This window comes from Plectropomus leopardus, chromosome 2 (genome assembly GCF_026936395.1).
Source record: "Plectropomus leopardus strain MGB_pleo_1.0 chromosome 2, ASM2693639v1, whole genome shotgun sequence".
NCBI classification, from domain to species: domain Eukaryota; kingdom Metazoa; phylum Chordata; class Actinopteri; order Perciformes; family Serranidae; genus Plectropomus; species Plectropomus leopardus.
The window spans coordinates 1,778,138-1,794,945 of NC_142177.1; the positions used below are offsets into that span (position 1 = coordinate 1,778,138).

Sequence of the window (16,808 nt, forward strand, 5' to 3'; positions counted from 1 at the left end):
TATAGGTGTTTTTGCATGAGGTCATAAATCCAGCTTCTCCGTCATTTTCTCACATATTTTTGTCTAACAGCATTTAAGATTCTCACTGTTGAGCTGGGATTCATTTTGGGTTTTAATATGCTGATGTATTCTGTTCAGGCAAGCAACAGTTAACACATGCAATCATGTGCTCTACATTTCAGCGGTTTGGAATTCACTTAATGTAATTCCAACGAGACACATTTTCCTTTAATGAGATGCCCCTCATGTATGTGATTAGATTTACATTGTTTACTGAACACCGCCAGCGGCCAATAATAGAATTACGAGAAGGAACAGGAAGTGAAATGTGTTGGTATTTCTAAATGTGTTAATGTGTGTTACACCTCCCTGCACCTACTACTGTTCACCCAGCACCCAGAGAGTGCTCAACCACAGGAAGCCGTGTGTTCTGCTCCTCCTCTGTGAGGAGATAAAGACCTCCATCTGCAGACAAGGAGCCCAGGAAATGCCCACATATTATGTAGGATGCACAGGAGGATTATATTCAACATTCAGATTTATTTGAATGCCTCAGTGTGTTATGTATCCAGACACACATTTGCAGTTTTGCAACAGTGTCTGTAAAGGTATAAAATCAATGTTTAAATAAGTTTATTATTGTATTATTGTATAACCCTTTGAAACCTGCCTAAGATGGCTTGATTTCTTTCAAAAACATAAGAAGAAGGTGATGAGCAACTCAACATGAAATGGCCCACAAATAAGCAAGAAATTGGAAATAAGGGCAAAAAAGAAGCAAACAAACAAACAAACAAATTGAATAATTTAAATTTTCTCCCCTTTTTTTCTGTGACATAATTTTAAATATATATAAATATGGTACCCAGTACTCCAGGCATACTGGAGTAGCCAATATGCCAATTTTTCTATCATTATCTTGTCACCTTTTAATAATTTTTGCCGGACATTTCTTGCCAAGTTGTCCATCATGTTTTTTTCTGTGTTTTTAGACAGAAATCAAACAAATTTCCTTGGGTTTTCATTTCTCAGGTTTCAGAGGTTTAAATGCTAATAAATGGTGTCTGAATGCAGCACAATAAAATGGACATCAATCCAGGTGTCTTAGGGTTAAAGGTTCCAAAAATGTCTTTTGAAGATGATTTCTGGTGAAGTTTTTATCCATGCTAGTTCTTTGGCTTTGGAGATGTCAAAGTCAGTCTGTCGGTCCAACCTGTTCTCATTCTGAAGTCATCAAATAACCCCGCTTGGTCAGTGATTTGCACGTCAGACACTGTTAAAAAAAAAGCCATCCAGGCGCTGCACTGTGATACGCCACTGGGAGGTGTCAGTTGAAATGATGATGTATATGTCCACATGAAACGCCGCTGGAAGGTATCACTTGGGAATGCAGCTTGACAGAACCAGTCGTGTTGCTATCATACGCTGGCAGACGGCCAGATGGTACATGATATACTGACGTCACTCAAGAACGTGGCCGGACAGAACCTATCGCATCTGCATGATACACCACAGGACTGTGTCAGGTTTAAACGCAGCTGGTAATAATGTAATAAAAGGAGTGTGAGGGTGCTCAAACCCCAGACTTTCATGCAGGAGTCCGGTGTTTCCTTCCCATCTGAATGTGACCTTACCATGCGCCTCCTTCCCCTAATACTAACTATCTGTGGCCGCATGTGTGTTTTTCGATGTCCCAGTGTGGTTGCCATGTTGTTGCCTAAACAAAACCACATGCAATATCATCCCACTATGTGCTAGAATGTAATATGTAGACGGGTGGCTGTGGATTAGAGGTAGAGCGGGTGGTCCTCCAATCGTAAGGTCAGCTGTTTGATCCCCAGCTCCTTACGGTCAACATGTCGAAGTATCCTTGGACAAGATACTGAACCCCATATTGCTCCCGATACCGCATCATCAGAGTGTGAATGTGTGTGAATGATTACTGAGTAGCAGGTGGCACCGTGTACGGCAGCCTCTGCCACCAGTGTGTAAATGTTTGTGTGAATGGATGAATGTGACAATGTAGTCTGAAAGCACTTTGAGTGGTCAATAATACTAGAAAAGCACTATACAAGTACAGTCCATTTACCATTTACCATTTTCAACTGCAGAGCGGCAATATGTGATGTCTCGGAATGGGAATGTGTTGGAATATGTTGGTCAGTCAGTCCACCACTTTCCAGACCAAAACATCGCAACAGCTACTGGATAAATTACTATGAAATTTAGGCTAGACAGTCAACAGATATGAGGTTTATATTCATGGTTTTGAGTAAAACGTGCCATCAACTATTGGATTGATAGCAATGACATTTGGTACAAATGTTCATGTTCCATTCAGGATGACTTGTCAAGTCAAGTCTTTAACTTGCACAATGCTTTCCATTCCTGTGAAATGAATGCTGTCACGGCTAAAGGTCATAATGGACAAAAACATCAGAAAAGGAACCACATTAAAAAACAGTGTCATTTTCCTTTAAGCCCTGCTGCAATCCAACCTCATAAAGTTTCCTGCTTTCCTCCTGAGCAGCTCACTGCCACATTGAAACACTTTACACCCTCTGCTCATGCCTTTCATTGTCAGTGCAAATCCAGTTGCGCAGTGACATGGTGCATTTTGATGTCAGGGGGAAAATATCATCCTTTGGTGCTCCTGTATTAGAAGAACCCTCCACAGCTCAGTCATAGAGGAAATAAGGATATTCTGTCAACTGGTTTATTCATGGTAACATGGAGACTCAATTGCATGGTGTCAAAAGTTCATGCAAACAGCTTAACCCAAACTCCAGGGGGACGGGACTGTGAGGGCACCTTAATCTCCCCTCTACTCCTGTTGAATCAGGACAGAAAGTGAAGAGAGATCATTCAGAGGGTAGGACAATAAGATATCAGATGACAGGAAACTGAGAATAAGCTGATGAAAGACTCTCACAGAAGACACTGACCAGCAGGAGGAGACTGGCTCAATTGAGTGAATGTAACCATACAAACAGGGCCGACCCATGCCAGAGCTCAAGGAGTTTGAAAGGCAAGCAGAGGGCTGTTTAAAATTGGTCTGAGGGCCACAATTGGCCCCCAGGCCAGACTTTGGCAATGACTGCCCTAAGCCAAGTATATTTCTGCTGTAAAATTAAAAATGGTCTCTTCTCTGCTGCTGTCAGTTTTCACCTCAGGACGAATGGACACGTCCTTCCTCCTCATTCAGCTCCAGTCTCCAGCACATCCACTGCCAGTCCTGCTCCTCCTCCCATCATCCTCATCCTTCAGCCATCCCTCTCCTCACCCCACCACCAGTGTCTAGACTCCATCGGGGGGGATATTCCTAAGGTTAGGGTTCTCGCACGTTCAGTGCTCTGGCCCTAATTAAAATATACTATATACATAAAATACTAAAATGAAAATTGAAGATCTTATTTACTATTGATTGACTTATCATATCATATATATCAAGTGTAGTCAGTGAGAGAATAATGTCTTCTGTGGCTCTAGAGGAGCTTCCTTAAGAAAAGAACCCCTATGATGTTATCAGTGTACTCTAAGTTTGGGTTTAAGGTTTTAAATTGAAAATTTTGGTCATTGTGTTTTTTGTTTGGGTTTTTTTTTTTGTCTCTTGCAAATCCCAGAGTTTATAGAAGTGAAAAACTAAATCCATTGAGGACCCCTTAGACAAAGCAAAGATACAATTTAATTGTGAATTTAAGATGTTGAGGAGGCACCCTTAGAATTTTACCCAAAAGCGTTAATGTAAAGCAGGTCTGTGCAGGAAACACAACGGTGCTCATTTCCAGGATAAAAAAAGCAATAATGAAAAAAGGAATATCTCAGTGGATGTAAACAGAACCAGTGAGTCACTCAGTGCCAAACTATATGACTTCCTCCTCCTCTACCAAGAGAAAAGCAATTCTCCCAATCTACCCCCTTCAGATGAGCTGCGGCAGGGGGAGATACAGGGGAAGGTGGGCTGCGTATAGAAACTTAGTATTCATCACATCCAAAACTACTGCTTTCTTCAATCATGGACACAATAAATACCAACCCACAACAAAATGCTGCACTGATTATTTTACTTAAGCGTGGACATGGATGATTTGTATGCATGTATAAATGAAGACGAGCTTGTGTGTTTAACCCCAGTGTTACCCATGATCCTCCTGGGCCACGGATCCTTGTGCAAGTGGTGGAGTAATTGAAAGGGAAAGTGTCAACCCTGGGAAGCTTTAGGCCGTGCTCAGCTGACCTCGGCCTTGGATAAGAAGACTGGGCTTTGCATGGAAGCCCTCCAACTCCTCTCCTCAGCCTCGACTCAGCCTGTTCTCCCCTTGCTCCTCAAACACACACACACACACACACACACACACATACTCACACAGACACACTCCCCGAGGCGCCACCAGCCAAAAACCACTGGGATAATTAAGATGTAGGAAGTCTCACCCATCCCACCCTATCCTCCCCTCCTCATCCTCTCATCTTTATCAGCTAAATTGAAACCGTCCTTGAACTTGCGAAGACCTCAGCTAATTAGTGGGGTGTATAACCTCTCTATCGCCCTCATTATTCCCATCTTGCCATCACTGCACTATCAACCTCTCCTTTTTTTTCGTCTTTTCTTGGGAAATCTCAGATTTTTCCTATTTGTAATTTTCTCCAGGAGTGAAAACATTACAGCAGCTGAAGGCAGATTGTCGGGAGGTTGGGAGCTGTACGGCAAGCAGGGATGGGATGAGATTGGATGAGACTGCTTGTTGTTTAGTCTTGTAAATAATGGAATCTTTTTTGCTCATCCTTAGCAGACAGCCAGGGAGAAGAAGAGGGAGAAGAAGAAGACAAGAAGTCAGAGAGATGCAGCAGGGCATGCTTATCTTGTGAGAGCGTGATAAGAGAGTTCTCTATCGTGACGACAACAGCAACGCAGTGCTTCACAGAGTGGCAGACTGACAATGCTGTGTGTGTGTGTGTATGTGCACGCAGATATGTCAGACAGAAAGAGAGAGTAAGTACAAAGGGGATAGAAGGAGAAATTAATTGGCTGTAAATTGCACATCTGTTTCCTGCCTGTCAACTCATTGGGTCTGTCATTACAAGAAATCACACACACAATAACATGACACACAATGCAAATACATACAAAATGCAAATATACTGCAGATATATGAATGTATAATGTCTATCAACTATGAAAGTGTAAATCATCTCTCATCTAAATTCAGGCAACACACTGTCCACACTGTTTCAGGTGTGGCTCATAGCACTCCTGAATTGTCCCTGATAACTTATATTTTTGTTCAACTTTGGCACAAGTCCATCAAACTTCAACACTTGACACAACTGTTCTCCAGCACAGTTGAGTAGCTGTTTCTGATTTCGTTATGAAACCTACAATTGTCCATTATTTCAGACAAAAAAGGCAGATTCTATACTGTTCAAATCTCAGCATATGTAAACCCAAGGATTTCCCTCACATTCATTTATTTGTTGCAGGCTGTGACAATTAAAACAGCTGCCACCACTTATAGATTCCATGTTTTTGGAGCTAGATGTTTGTTAAAGGTGCACTATTGGAATATATTTTATACTCAGTTCAGTTATTTATGTTAGCACACACAAAGCAGGCACATTGCAAGTGAAGCTTAACCGCTCCTTCTACTGGGTCTAAGAGTTTGTATTCACTCACAAACAGCTGCTCCTCTCATCCATCAATCTGGTTAATGAATGAATCAATAGATATTATATATCTATCGATTTGTTCGATATACATACATATACACATATATATACATATACATATACATATACATATATATATATATATATATATATATATATATTCATCCCGCAAGTAACAAACTGCTGCTGAGGAAAAAAAGTTCCATCTACACTGCATTCATGGACCTGCAAATATCTGAATTTAGAGAGGGGACACAGTATGTACAAAACGCTAAACCCCATTCATTTATAAACACTGAACTTTGCAAATTGAGCAAATTGGCTTGATTTCTTTCAAAAACATGGGAAGAAGGCAGTAAGCAACTTATGAATAAATGCTCAAAGCACTGCTCAAGTTGAAATGCATTGTTAACTTAATGTACCTTTAAGAATAATGAAGTTATTTGACCCTCCCAGTAGAAATCAGTCACAATACGGGTTTCCATTAACCCTCAAATTGTGCAAATTGAAATAGCAAATATTAAATACACCGAATGGAAATACGTCACCTTCGAAAAAACTGCCATTTATCACAATCAAGGTTTTGCGCTCCCATGAGGTGGTATTTCAAGCAATTCTAAAAGGCCATATTTCGCAAAATAGAGCGTTTCATCAGTTCATCAGTACCTGTTTTTTTTTTTTTTTTACTGAGTCCTTCTATATGACACATTTTTAACCTTGAGCATGGATTGTAGGATTAGGGGTAGGTTGGGGTGTCAGTTCATGTATTCTTTTTCTATTTATCTGTTTTTATGTAAAGCACTTTGTGCTACATTATTTTTGTAAGAAAAGTGCTATACAGACAAAGTTTGATTGATTGACTGGTTGAAAACTGCAATGGAAACACTTGTTAGACTTTTCTAGGTCACATGACGCTATGGCTATGCGCTTGTCGGTAGGAACTGGCTCCCCCATGATGCAGCAGGAGCTACACGAGCTGTTATTGCATCACATATCACATCTTCAAAAAATGAGTGGATTATCTCGAAGTTTTGAATCCACAATCCCCCTGTGAAATCATGGAATATCACCTCCCAGAGCGTGGCCTTGGATTGGAAATAATGACAGCTAGTGCGGTGGCTGCAATAGAAATAAAGCTGCTAATGTTTTGAACATCCATCACCATGCTTCTTGGAATGTTACCACCAGAGGAGAAGTCACAGAACATCACTCAGTGGAAACACAGTCATCTCACAATTGTATTTTATCCACATTTCAAAATTATAGCTTAAAATTTGAGCAAATTTGTTACAGAAACCCACACAGTCCTCAGAGGAGTTCTAATCAGGCAGAAAAAGTGTAACTGTGTAGGTAAGCGCTGAGTGGACAGGACTCCGTATTTACTGTCTTCATGACATATTTGTTAGTTAGTGTTTTTAAAAAGGCAGTATGGAGTGGTACTACAGTAAAGAGAGGAGATAGACAGGACAGAGTGGATGATAAGCTCAGTGTTGTGCTGTTGTAATACCTGTGATGGTGTGATTCATCTGTACCTCAGTCCACTGATCCCCCACAATGCCTCCAGTAAACTGATATTATGACTGATAGCATGACAATCTTCATTACATAAAGTACAAACAAAGACAAAAGCTGTAAATCCAGCCTGCTGATATTTTCCTCTCATTTGTTGCTAATTGTGTTTCTGATCGCGACGCTGCGGGGTCAAGCAGTGAAGCGGCTCAGCCTCCTCTGACTCTTTGTGGCAATTAATGCATGTCTGATCCATGTTCCTTCATTTCTCTGATTCTCCACACTCCCTTTTTCTCTTTAATCTCCATCTCTTTTGTTTTATTCAGCCCATTTAGTGTTTCCACTTAGACAAAGAAGTTGCCATCTGAGTTGCCTGAAGATCAGAGAAGCTGTTGTTAAGCAGAATCAAAGTGTTTTTTAAATTTTTTTTAAAGCAGTCTTCTCTAAGCTTGCGTCTGTATCTTGGGGTCTACTCTAGTACAAGACTGAGGCCCTGTAGCATGAAATCAATTTCAGTCTATTCATAACATATACGATATGAAAGAGATGGATGCCAAAACAGATGAAAGAGCAAATTAAAGATTGATTAACAAATATATAGAGAAAACTGGCTGAAAAGATGATTATGTGCTGCTGGTGTGAGGGACAATAGAAAGGGAGTTGCCTGTTTAAGGCTCTATTCATCATTGTTGTTTGGGAGGAAGCTGAAGGCAGCTGCGGGTGTAAACACACACTCTTGCAGGGAGTCTGCTGTGCTGATAGAAATATTTCCCGCTCAACTTTCACATCCTGTACACATTACATTTCCAACAAGATAGGACCCAAGGCCTTTCACACTACACAAATAAACAAGCTATTGTTGCATTTACCAACTTTTTAAATGAAAAATGAAACCAACGGGTAGAAATGACCCACAAGATACACTGTGTTTGTTGTTATTAATGACCTTCATTCTCCGCTATTAGTGTGATCCTACAGAAGCCTCACACTGACATCAATCATTTACATAATAATGATTATTTACAATAGACACATCTTGAAAAAGCTAATCTGACAAAATAACCTTCAAACTGCCTGCAGGCTTACATTTCAGATTAGTTTTGATGGCATTTATGAAAAAATTAAAATAGTAAAATTCAATAATATATGATTGACAGAGCAGGGTGAAGTTTATACGCTATGTGGCAACTGTTAACGTATATGTGGGTGGTGCAGGTGTGTACAGAACTTCTTAAACTTATATTAAAAAAGACTAATAAAAACATTGGTGTCTTGGACTGTAATATACTTATATGTAGAAATATTCAGTTAACCCTTTGAAACCTGGGTCAACATCGCTCTCCTTGTGCTGCATTCAGACGAGTATTCAAACCTTCATAACCTGAGCGAAGAGGTTTGAATTCTTTCTAAAAAAAAAATCGGGTAAAAACAATAAAAGATAGCAACTTGGCAAGACATAAGACACAAGCAATAAGTTGATTAGAAAAATTATTTTAAAACAGCAAAATATGTGAAAATGTCCACAAAACTACATTAATGATCAGCATGATTATATACTTAAAATTCGTATTGCTCTTTAAGCACATCTTTTCAGGTTGTTTCCTTATTTGTTTGTTTTTTAACTTTAGTTTCCTTTTTTTTGTGTGTGTGTGTGTGTGGGGGGGGTACATCTGGGAGGAAACTCCATAGACACCAAAAGCCAATAGACTCCTTAGACAAAAGCTGTAATTTTACCCAGCAGAACACAGGAGTTGCTGGTCTACCACTGCTTCAATCGGTTGTTTGTGACTGCCAGGTCCTAGTCTGTGTTGTATGTCACTTCCTGTTTTATTTTGGTGTCTGTTTTTCCCCTACTTCCTGTTTGTGTTTGATTTGAGGTTTCTTGACTCCCTGTGTGTGTGTGTGTGATTGTTCATTGTCTTCACCTGTGTCTTGTTGGCTCCCCCTCCCTTGTGTATTTATACCCGTCTTCCCCATTGTGTCTTTTTCAGATTGTCTGCCTCGTTCTGTGTGCAACTTTCCGGTGTTCTCTACATGTCTGTTTCCTTGTGTTTGACCAGTTAGTCCTTTGTTACCTTTTTTGGCTCACTATTTTGTACCGTAGCCTGATTCTCTGCTCTGTGTTTTTTTGACTTTGGACTGTTATTGGATTTTTCTGTCGTCTCGTGTTTTTGTACTGTCGCCTGTTCTGACTGCCTTTTATGTACCAACCCTACTTTGGAATAAACCTACTTACTCGCACCCATTTGTGTTTGGTCTGCTCTGTGGGTCCAAGTTTGTCTGTCTGGTTCCTGACGGTGACATTGTGGGATTTTTAGATCTGGACTAATGTGGCATCCATAGCACTTCAATGCTTAGCCTCCATGCAAGTTAAAAATATAGCTGATGTCAAAGATTGATAACACACAATTCTCAAAGCTCACAGAGTAAAATATTTTAAGGGTTTGGGAAAGTAGTATTTTGACACCAAAACATTTGCACTTAGTGTCCTCAACCAAAATTTGAATGAACAGATCTGAAAACATCAACAAACACAAACTGAACTTTTATTGTAAAAAATAAGCAATTACATCCCTAGACTTGATTTCTCACAATCCTCCATTTCTCACAGCTCCACTTGAGCTTCGCCAACCATCTCAAATATTTTTACTCTGTTACAAATAAAGAGTCAATTAGAGGCCCGGTCTGGTTGCCATGCAGTTCATTTCATAGAAGTTCTTTGGATTTTTAAAATCTGGTTGTTGACTACCCACTGGAGCTTATTTAGCTGCTTAGATAAAGCATACAAATATAAATGTTTCAACTTTTGTCAATATGGACATACTACACACATGGCTAGTTTGGTAAGATTCTCCACAATTGCAACCTGAACTGAAACCATGAGCACCAAAGAATACAATAATACAGGCAGAGTAAACAAGAGATGCACCAAAGAGTTTTAAATAAACAAGTTGATTGATTTTTATTTTTGCTGAGCAACAGTTTTGTAAGAAAGAAAATAAATCCCATCCCTGTCAGAAATAAAAGCCTGTTCAGTGGTTGAAGCAAAAAACAGACTGAGCGATTAATTGAAGTTTTATGGTAGGTCAGAGGGCTCCTGCTTCACAATTTGGTTGATGTGTGGTTATGTTTTTGCACAAAAAACACTTTCTGAAAACCATAAATATTTAACATCTGTATGTTAGCATATAGACTGAAAGTGTATGTTGCAACAAACTGCAGTTTAAGTGTGGATAAATTTAGGTACAAAAGAAAAAAGTTTACTGTAACTGATGATACATGACATCATCGTATCACCGAAATCCCAGCTATTGTTGTTGTTCAATATCTTCCCTCTCTTTTCCAAACAGACGGCTCTCTGACCTCCACCATGGAGTCTGCACACAGCACATGCATTAGACAAAAGATTGTATATAAAGATGGGCGACATGCCCCCACTTACCTCTGCTATGCTTAAGTAAAGTAAAAATATCCCAGATATGGCAATTGCCATATTGCGCTGGTGATGACATTTGGAGCCAAAGTCTGTGCAATAGCAATATCCGTGGTAGGGGAGTTCCTGCCAAGACACCTGTCCGACCAATCCCAAGTCACCCCATTGAATGCGATCATGGTGGAAACTTTTTGTAGAACTGAATAGCTAATTAAAACTGAACTTCTCATAAAAATGATCACTTAAGCAAACATCAAGGTGATGAGAACTACCTTCAGGGTCAGAAACCATCTTTGGGAAAAATGTATTTGGCGTGTACTTTGAGTTTTTAGTTCAGCCTATGTCCTATTCACTAACATGGAGGGATAGGATTTATGACCTATACTGCAGACACACACCGGGGGCCATCCACACTGGAGAGTTGCACTTTGGGGAAGCTGTCATGTTGTCCATCTTTATAAACACGCTATGCAACAGACTCTTTCATGCAAGAATGGGACTTTTGTCAGTGTACATGTATTTGTAGGTGTACTCCATTTTTATTTCTTTTAGTTAAGCTTATTTAGTTTAGTGGGATATGTATGTATTTCTTTTTTAACTTTCTTTTTTTTTTCTTTTTTTTTGGTTGGGGGGCATGCTGGTCTTTTAAATGCTGTGCATGAGTGAACAATGAGTGAAACTCCCTCAACGTAGCTATTGATGTGGTAATTTTGGTTGTAGTAGTTAATTTAATTATTGATCACAGTTCCAAACTAATATCTTTGTGTATTTAATGAGTTAATTAAATTACTATCATTTTCCCTTTTGAAAATCGGTGCCCAAAGGTAAATTTAATATAGATTAAATTCTATTATTCAACTTAAATACTGATAGCCATTACAAGGCCTATAAAGCTAGTGCACCAAGGAACACAACTGCAAAGGTACAGAATTATATACAAACATAAAAGATAACTATAATAACCATATTCAAGTGCTGTGAATTCCCTAAACAGAGCCATAATAATGTCAATCTTGCTTTGGTTGCCATGGTAGACAATAACGAATGTCCTGGAGATACATTAACTGTGAGTATTTTCAGAATTTGTTGATAGTGTAATTATTAATGTTTTTTGATTACGTTGACAAAAACAGAATCCGAATGGCGTCTCCTTTCTCTCACAATGTATTTGCAAACTAGTATAAGTTCCTTTTTAAATAGTTTGTAATCAGGCTGTTCTCACATGCTGTTCTTAGGACAGTCTGTTCTCATTTTAAACCTGTAAAATAGTGCTGCTTTGACAGGGCTTTTGGCGTAAGATTGCAACCCCAAAAGCCGCCTTTTGATAAAATGCAGGAGGACAGGATCAGCTGAGAACGCTGTCAGAGCCAGTTGCTGTGTTATCATATGCTGTGACGTCATGAGAGGTAGAGTCATTGAGGGAAGATACATTCCCTTCTGGTGGTTGTGGCAAACTATAAGACTACAAACCATCATGGCATCCAGTAAAGGCTACAAGATCCACAGTAAGTCAGCAGGGCAGCCAGGACACTGATTGCTTCCCAGCTCTAACAAATCAGCTGATTGCTCTAATGAGGGAGCTGAAGAGGAGGGGGAAACAGTACAGGTGGAGGAGAAACAATGACTGAGACAGAAAGAGAAGAACAGAGGTTTTCAGTTCTGTTACAGAGATGACAGTGAGCTGGACTTTTGATTTACATACCTGTTTTTGTTTTGTTAAACTTCTGTCTAAAAGAAATAAGTTGACCTTTTAAAGATGACTGAATACACTGAGTTCAAGTTGGAAAGCAACATGTGATTGTCTTCATTTCCTGCACCTACACCTCCAAAGCTCCAGGAGACACGTCACTTGACAACATGGCAAGCACAACATCATGGCCCATCAGCATAAAATGCAACATGTTGAAATGCTGCCAGTAACAACATAATACAAGGAGTCTGAGAGCACCTCTTGGGCGGGGAGGACCGGTGAATGGGTCCCACAGACACCGAAATTTCATGCAGGAGACCTGTGTTTGCTTCCTGTCTGAATGTGATGTTTTTTTATACTCTTCACCATGATTCTCCTTTTCCTAATCCTGACCATGGTACCAGCATGAGCATTTTGTTGACGTCCTGGTGTTGGTTGCCATGTGCTGTTGTTGCCTAAGCATAACCCTGTGTGGCGTCACCCCACTAGGTGCGTGTGTTGACATTGCAGTAGCAGCATCCAAGAACATAAAGAAGGATACCTGGAGCATAATATGTAGACGAGGAAGTCTACATGAGAACATTTTAGTAGGCCTTGAACCCTATTTTTATGGTAAAGAATGAACTCTAATGCTAAACTTCATGCGAAGTGCCATGGGTTACATAATCACAGCTACTGAGCTTCTAAATCAATGGATGAATCTCCATGGCAACAGAGCAAACTCCCTCCTCTGATAATTACAGTGTGATACAGCTGAAAGGTTCAGTAACAACAAAAGGTGGAGTTGTGATTTTTTGTTGCCTCTCGGGAGCATTCCTGCTCCCTTGTTTCCTAGTTTTCCCGGATCCTGGCCGTAACCTTGACTGTGCCTGACTGTGGTGATAGCTGTGCTGATGCTGTGACCTTGCCTTTGGTTGTGCTCGTGCTGTGGCTATACTGATACTGTGCCCCCCGCTCGCCCTGATTGTGGTCTGGTCCTGGTTGCTGTGATCTTGCCTTTGGACAACTCCCTATCAACATATGCATGAGACTCTTATCATCACCCACTCAACATCATCATAGAGTGCAATTAATAATTTCACACCTATCGTTATTGTAATATGACATGCATCTGTTTCTATTATTGCTGTGCCTCTCTCCCCCTCTCTCCTCCTCTCCTCCTCTCTCTCTTTCTCTTTCCTTTTTGCCATGATTGTATTTCATTTGTTATTAACAACATCTATTGCACGTCTGTCCGTCCAGGAAGAGGGATCCCTCATTATCCTCTACCGCTCTTCCTGAGGTTTCTTCCTTTTTTTCTCCGTTACAGGGGTTCTTTTTCAGGAGTTTTTCCTTGGGTGATGTGAGGGTCTAAGGGCAGAGGGATGTCGTAAACTGTACAGCCCACTGAGGCAAACCATGTTTTGTGATAATGGGCTCTATAAATAAAATTGACTTGACTTGACTTGACTTGTCACTGTTTAAGGATTACCGACGATATTTGGGATTTATTATTATTTGATAGCGTTACCACTTTTTATAAAAGTCTCAGAGAAAAGGATTTATATTCATTCATTCATGTTAAAGGAATAATAAATGTCCCTTCTCCTCATACATGTCTGTTTAATCTAACAAGAAATCACTCCAATAAGACTTCAGCATGTAATGATCCGATTATGGGACAATCCAATTTCTCATAATCCATTACTACCACTTTTTTTGGCTGCCTCTCTCATGTATTGAAGGGTGCAGACGCTGCAGTCACCACGTATGTTTTACAAAGAGAGGCATTAAAAGAAAGACAAAGCAGAGGACTGGTGTCTTTTTTGAAAGATCTAATTTCAGATTAGTATGTTTAATGGAGGTTACTCTAGAACTCACAGACAGAGAGAGAATGTGAGAAACGGAGGAATAGAAAGGATGATGAAGATAGAGAGAGTCGGTGGGGTGTGATGGCTGTGTAACACATGATGTGTGTGTGTGTGGATGTGTGTGTGTTTGGAGGTGGCATTTCCAGGCTTAATGCTGGGCTCTATGTGAAGTAACAGGTCTGCATATTAACTCAGCGAAAATATCAGGCTCTGCCCAACACCTTTCTGCCTCTCATACTATCAGCCACACAACCACAACTGACTTAATAACTTTGCTTCTGGTTGTGTGTGTGTGTGTGTGTGTGTGTGTGTGTGTGCGTTTGTGTGTGTGTGTGTGTGTGCATGCATGCGTGTGTACGTGTGTGTACGTGTGTGTGTGTCGGTGAGCTCTTTGACAGCAATAACCTTTCTGGAATAGGAGTGTTAATTGCACTGGTCTGGGATCAGTGGGGGAGATCTTGTAATTGCTATCTATTCAGAGATGCAATTTTTACAGGACAGTGAGAGTGTGTGTGTGCGCATGTGTGTGTGTGTGTGTGTGTGCGCGCGTGTGTGTAATTGTGTTCAAAAAGTTAAAAAAAGGAATAAAAGTTGTTTTTTTCCAGGCATTTAAAAAAAGTATAAAATAAAATAAATAAAAAGTGTAGTATGTGTGTGGCACCACTGTGTTGTTATTACTGTTATATATGCTGCACCATTAATGACATAGACAGTATTCACAACATTTGTCAAGTTTGTCTCCCAAATGTAATAATTAAAAGAAATAAAACAAGCTTGCAACTGCTGCCTTTTGTAAAGATGAATTCAAGATAGACTGACCCTATCGTCCCACATTATAAACTGTCCGGGTTCTGCACTGCTATTATAGTATAACCCTCAATCTAATGAAGCTACATGGGAACCTACCATAGACTGTATAAATAAAGAGAGTAGCTATGGTAACGTCACCTTCACTGACTGCAATTCTGAAGCCTTGAGTTCGGCATTTTGGCTGTTGCTATTTTGTTCTTATGAGCCAGAAGTGACCATATTAAAACACAATGTAAGAACTATAAGGAAGCCAGCGCTGGATCTGACTCACTGCCTGTCACTCAAGGCACTGTTTTTTTTTTTTTTTTTTAACTTTACCCCCATTAAACTGTCATAAATGTTGCAGTATAACATGTTTATTTCTGCTGTCAAGTTGGACATTTTAACATGGGGGTCTATGAGGAATAACTCTGTTTTGGAGCCAGCCTCAAGTGGCCAATATATTCCGCATCGGCTTCATTTTTCAGCCTCAGAGGTTGTCGCAAGAAATGTACTTACACGTCCTCAAAGTCACAGATGGTTAACTTAATGCAAAAGAGGCACATGGTAAGGTGGAGGAAAAAGAACTGTCCACATGGGAACCCAACTCTGAACTCTCGTACGAAAGTCAGTTGTTTGTGGGATCCATCCACCTCCCCGCCTGTCCACCTTATAAGCACACTTGCACACCTTATATCATTTTGTTACTGACAGTGTTATTACCTGACGCTGTCTTTTAGCGTTTGATGTGCACACAAGAGCCCATGTGTATTGTATGTGGACGCGCCCAGTGCCATCAGGCTGGCCACCAGCATATGATAACAACACCACTGGTTCTGTCTGAGTGTGTTGTCATCTGATGCAGTCCAGCTGTGTTCCAGTCAGACACGGAAGGTGGCTTTTGGCGTTATGCTCTTATGCCACAAGCACTGACAGAGCAGCGCTCTTTGACAAGTTCAAAATAAAAGCAAACTGGACTCACTCTGTTTTGGAGTCATCAGAGGAAATGACGTTTTTTGGCGCTTCTGCATTGACTTCATTTTTGAACCTCAGAGGTTGTCGCTAGGAACCTACAGGTACTGTAACTGGAGCAAGAGCCCACAGGACTACATGTCTGCAAAGAGCTGCAGGGGGGAGGGAGATGACTCCACACTTGAGGCCCATTTCTGATCATTTCATTCCAGGCAGATCATCCCCGCTGGGCCTGTTAAAGCCGACAGCAGAATAGAGCTGTCTGTCAAACCCTGTCCAGGCTGAGGTGGTCTGTCTGCCTCAAATCTCTTATTCAGACACCTGGGCACTTTCTCCTCTGAGGACTGAGGCGCTCATCAGGAAATCCAAACCTGGATCATGCTGGCTTCAGCTTCCTTTCAAGACAGCCCATCTCCATCGACCACTCTGCCTGCATACACACACACACACACACACTTCTCTGCTACAGATGCCACATCAAGCCCCTCCAGCCATCCAGCACCTGCAGCACATCTTTGCCTTCACCTGCCATGTTTATAAAGTGAGAGAGCTCCACAGAGCAGCTGCAGAGGTTGCTGCACCATATCAGCCATGCCGCTGTCTCATGGCAGCCCATACGGCCAGTTACATCACAGCGGTCATTGGGAGAGCAACAGAAAAGGGACTAGATGAAGGTTTGTTAAGGAAGTGTGTAATCAAACCTGGAGAAGTGTACTGCTGATGGATGGATGGATGGTTATGTTATATTGCATGGATTTACAGATAGTGTTGAATCTGCATTTGGTTTTATTTGCATGCTGTAACTTTGAAATGGCATATGCTTGTTTAATGTGTTACTTCCTGTTGCCCGACATGAACTGATTAACAACACATCTGCACCAGGAAGCTTTTAGCCTTT

General features: G+C 40.6%; 1 protein-coding gene across 5 annotated transcripts in view; it reads right to left on the reverse strand.

Moving 5' to 3' along the window:
* The window catches only part of epha8 (eph receptor A8), a 159,019-nt gene that overhangs the window by 86,840 nt on the left and 55,371 nt on the right, over positions 1-16,808 (reverse strand). The window lies entirely within an intron of this gene.